Genomic DNA, 5,539 nt, shown 5'->3' with positions numbered 1-5,539 from the left:
TAAAAAAACCGACGTTATTATTATTAATAATATTCATAAAACAACATATTTCTACATTCGGTCTTCTAATAGAATTATCAAAATTAATGTTAATTATTATCAACAATCTAAAATAATTTATTATTTTTATTTTTGAACTAAAATATTAGAAATTCGTACTTCTAATCTAATATATTCATGTCTCTACTACAATACAATTCACTAAAACAAAAATATATGAATTCAAAATTCCTTCCAACAAATAATAATAATAATAACAATAATATCCACAGATTATCAACAACAACAACAACTACAACAATAACAACAATAATAATAATAATAATTTGATTTCATTCATGCAAACTAGCAAAAACATAATAACAAATAGTCATACATTTCATTTCAAAACAAAGCATATTATTAGCAAAAAAATTCAGAATTTTTAAATTAATTAATTCTACTCTATTCTATTCTTAAATCCCTTAAATTTAACTAATTAGCTCTACTCTATTATTTTTATTCTATTACTAAAATCTGATACACTATTATATTTATTAATCAAAATTTGAAATAATAAAAACTTACATAATTTAGATGTCCAAGATAATTAACAATGTGAAGTTCTGGCTGATTCACATCCTTAATTTTTGATCTTCTTGGCATTGTATTCAAATTATTTAGAGCTGCTATGTGGTCCTTGCAGCCTTCAACAATGGAGATTGTGTGAGTTTGGAGAGCAAATAGAGAGAGTTTTGGGTGTGAGGCTGAAAGGGACGCTACTAGAGGGTGGGGGTAGATCCATGCTAATATGGGAAGTGTTGGATTCATCCGGAGACCAGGGGGCCTGCATGCATGCCACGTGGAATGGGGTAACAAATCGGACCGAGGGTTTTGTGTACCCTCAATTTCAATACTCGGTCCATTCAATTTAAGTATCCCCGTCGAACGATTCGATTTCTCTTGCACACCCATCATACGCCGGTGAATCACCCTACACCACCATAACTCAACTATACACCATTCCTTTCATGATATCAAAAATAAAAAAGCCCACGTACTACATATCAACCTTATTGCTTATAATGACCATGGTCCATGGCCCAAGCTATCAAGCCCATATTGGTATGGGAGGGAGGCCATTTACTTTTAAATGGGAGCCACTCTTATTTTTTCTTTTCTTTTTTTTTTTAACAAAGAATATTTTTTTAGAGGTGCTGCCTATCTTCTATGGGTGATAATAGGGTGAATTTTTGTCCTATCCAATTCTGTCTCATCTTATAATAACTCACATAAAATTTGTTTTACTCTTATTTATAGATAATAAAAAGTTAATTTTAATCCATTTTCGTGAGTACTCACCTCTATAATTATTAAAATTTAACAAATTAAATTAAATTTTAAAATTTATATAACCATCATCACATACATAACATAAATTAAGATACTAATTTAAATATGATATAATATTATTAATTATTTTACTAAATATTTTACATATATTATACAATATTATATATATACTAGGACGGGTAGGGGTGGGTATTATCTAAACCCGTCCTGTCTCTGTCCCGCAGAAAACTCGCTCCAGTTACCCGTTCCGAACGGGTAGAATAGGATGGATACCCACAGATTCAGGTAGTGTTGTCACCCTTTACTCTCCTCCAACATATGAAGCTTTGCCCGTGCTTGTGAGGTATTATTTTTTAGAGAAAATGTCACTCCCCTCATCTGAGAGATGCTAAAATGACACTTCCATCTCTTTTATTTGTAAAATCTGCATTTTCTTCCTTTATAACTTTTAAAAAAATCTCTTTTTTAATCCATTTTAAATTTTGTGTTAACTAATGTTAACTTTATCTATTTTTCAAAAAAAAATTTTTTTTTACAAAATATCCTTTAGCAAAAATTTTATTTTTTTGTCATTAAATTTTGTTTACTAAAATACCTTTTAATAAATTATTTTTTTATTGATTAAATTGTATTTTTACAAAAATATTTTTAAAAAAATTGATAATTAAATTATTTTTTCTAAGATATCCTTCAATAATTTTTTAATTATTCAAATTGTGATTTTACCAAAATTTTCGTTAACAATTATTTTTATATTTTACTATTAATTTTTTAAAATCAATATATATTATTTTAATATTAAATAAAAAGAAATCTTACTGCTGTTAATATGTATAACAATTAATATTGATAAATAATTTGTTTCATAAAACTATTGAAAATTATTAACAGCTTTATCAAAATTAGTCGATATAGATAATCCCAAATTTAAAAAATTAACATCTCATTCCTTCACATCCCTACAAAGTAAGATCCTTAATCTAAATAAAGAGCATTGTGCATAATAGAATATGTTTTCAGGTTGGTGTGTTGTCCCTTGTGCAAGCTGCAATCTCCAATACTCAACTCTTGAAACTTCTAAATACGTCATTGAGTTATCAATTTGAAGAATGATTTTAGGAAGTTTATCTTTCCTAATATCCTGCAACATCAAATAAATAGTGCATTTTAGTTATTTCTTTTACAAAAGCTATTAATAAACAAATATTTGTTGTAAAGTTAGATAAATTTAACCCTTTTTATTTGTTTGATTTGTTAGTGTGTGTGTGTCAAATTGTATTTATTCAAGAGTAGAATAATAGAATATCCGTCTTGCTTTCTTGGCTCTTACTGGAGCCCTTTGATAGCTTTTTCTATTGTGTCCTAAATCTTTACAATTAGAGTATCTAACTGTTGAAATTCTCCTTGCATTTGATGGTGCATCTTCATCTTTTTTTTATCCTACTTTTTCTTGGCTTCCCTAGAAGTCTACGCAATGGTAGTGATGAAAGCACATCTGTATTATCCAAAGTATTTAGATTCGGTAAGGGATTGTGTAGTCAAGAATAAGCTATGATGTACTTATTTTTGTTGTAATATGCATCACAATAGTTCTCTACTTTTTTCGTATGTAAATAACGGTTGCCGCACCATGTTTGCATGGCAACCCACTTAATTTTCATGCTTTGCATTCACATGTATGCATCCTCAGTAGTTTTAGTTTTATTTATTTCAGTTGCAATCCTTGGTCCAACATTATATGACCAAGACGCAGTAGAAGAAAACTGTGTGTAGAATCTCATCATGATTTTGACTCTTAGTCTATCCATTAATTTCAACACAGTCATACTTCTCAAGTTGTCTATCCAAGTATTAAATGACTTATACATTATTAGTAATATACAGACTCTTATGATTAGTGTAAGATGCATGTGTAGATCAAATGTGTAATGGAATATCTATCAAATATTGGTAGACATTATTATCAAATATTTTCATCTTTTCTATTGCATTTTTAAAAATAAATTCATTTAGAGCTTTGACAGCCATCCAAAAAAGATCTTGTAAGATCAATAATGGATATTTTGCTTTGAAATTATTCAACAAATACTTACTACAATGTCTATGCCATGAATTTGGAAAGTACTCAGAAATTGCATGTGTCAATCCCTGACATTAAATACAAACAAGTTAAAATAAATTATTAATAATGAATAATATTATGTCAGAATAATACAAATTAAAATATATTACCTTTTGTTTGTCGCTCATTATTGTGTAATGATCATCTCCTAGTGCATCATATTAGCAGTTTAAAAAAAGCTCCATAAGACTATACACTCTGCCTCCACTATAACAAATGCTATGGGAAATAATCCATTATTTGTATAAAGAGAAACTGCACATAGCAATACCCCTCCATATGGACCTTTCAAATGACAACCATCTAAACTAAAAAATGGTCTACAACCATTTAAAAATCTTGATATACAAGGATCTAGACACAAAAATTCTCTTGAAAAAATGATTTTAACTATTAGCAAACTTAACTATTTTCTTATAACTTAAAGCATGATAATCTTCAACTTCTTCCCTTCTTTTTTTTCTGGCCCTATATAATTGTGTAGGGATGGGCTTCAATTACAAATTTGGTAATCAATTCATTAGACATGAGATCATAGCTCATATTTGGATCAGCATTTAAGATTGTTTTAACTTTTTTGCTATCCAAATAGAATTAGCATTTTTCTTTTCAAATTTTCTAATACAAGTATGCCTTGGCTCATAACTCTTGATCATAAAAACAACACCATCTGGAGAAGGAGAAGCATGGATCTTCCAAGGACAACCTTCAAAAGCACAAATGGAAGTCACCCTTGCTTTCTCATTTTTCACTCTTATTATATCAAAATTCTCTTGAATTATCTAATCTCTCAATAAGACACCAAAAAAAATCTAATCTCTCAATACACCCTTGAATTCATGTACGTCTACAAATATTATAAACTTTTCTAGACTAATCTTTTCATTATCTTCAACGTCAAATCTTTTCATTATCTCACCTTCATCCATGTTAACTTCTACTTTACTTTCTTCTTCCGAAGTGTAGTCATCCTCATTTCACTCCTCATCATCCAAATAACCCTCTACATATTGATCCTTATTATTAATATCATATTCTTCATCACTATCGGTAAATAATTATTCAATAGGAGGTTCACTTCCATCGTACTCATTGACACTAGATATAGCTTCAATACTGGTAGACATTTTCCTAAAATAGAAAAAAATTGGCGTAATTAATAATTAATAACTATAACATAAGCAAAGAAATGGTGAAAAAAAAAGAAGCTATACAAAAACAAGAAATTCAAAATGAAGGATTTAGGGATATATTCAGGATTGTCAATGATATGAATTTTTTTGTAAATTAATTGAGTTTGAGAAAAGGATGTCGAACCTTATTACTTGAATAGTAACGACGATGATTACACAAAGCTATGCAGCAATAAAAACACCTAGGTAGCAATGGCAAAGACAAACAAAGGAAATTAGAGAGATTGAAAGAGAAATAGCGCATAGACGATAATATAGATGAACAGATAGTAGAGTGACTGTGAGGTAATTGGAATCCTAATTCAAAAATTGAGTTTAGTTAATAAATAAATATGAAGGGATAGTATGGTAAATTAGAATATTAATTTTATTGAATAAAATATTTATTTTTTTAAATAGAATATTCTATTAACATTTTAACCAAATGGATTAAATTGTACATTTTACAAATAGAAGAAAGAAAAGTGTCATTTTAACTTCTTTTAAGGGAGGGGAATGGATTTTTCCCTACTTTTTAACAAAATAGAATTATAATTAAACTCAGCAAACGCTGGTTGAATCTTAGGTGCTTGCAATTTTTTCTGGATGTTTTAACATCAGATCCAACTCTCTACTAATTGAGGAGTGTAATTTATATATAATTTTTCTCTAAAAAATTGTGTGTATGTCCTTATTAAAAAAAGTTACAAAATATTGTATCATTCATTAAGAATACACAAATTATTCTAATCGTATAGAAAATAAAATATGTAAAAAAAATTCATGCTAAAATAATTTTTTTATATTTCATTACATAAATAAAAATAGAAAAAAAAATATTTTGATATAAATTCTAAACCATTTTTATTGAGATTAAGTACCTCTAATGTTTTGAATATGACATACCGCCTCA

This window comes from Arachis duranensis, chromosome 7 (assembly GCF_000817695.3).
Source record: "Arachis duranensis cultivar V14167 chromosome 7, aradu.V14167.gnm2.J7QH, whole genome shotgun sequence".
Lineage (NCBI taxonomy): Eukaryota > Viridiplantae > Streptophyta > Magnoliopsida > Fabales > Fabaceae > Arachis > Arachis duranensis.
This window is presented reverse-complemented; position numbering follows the sequence as displayed.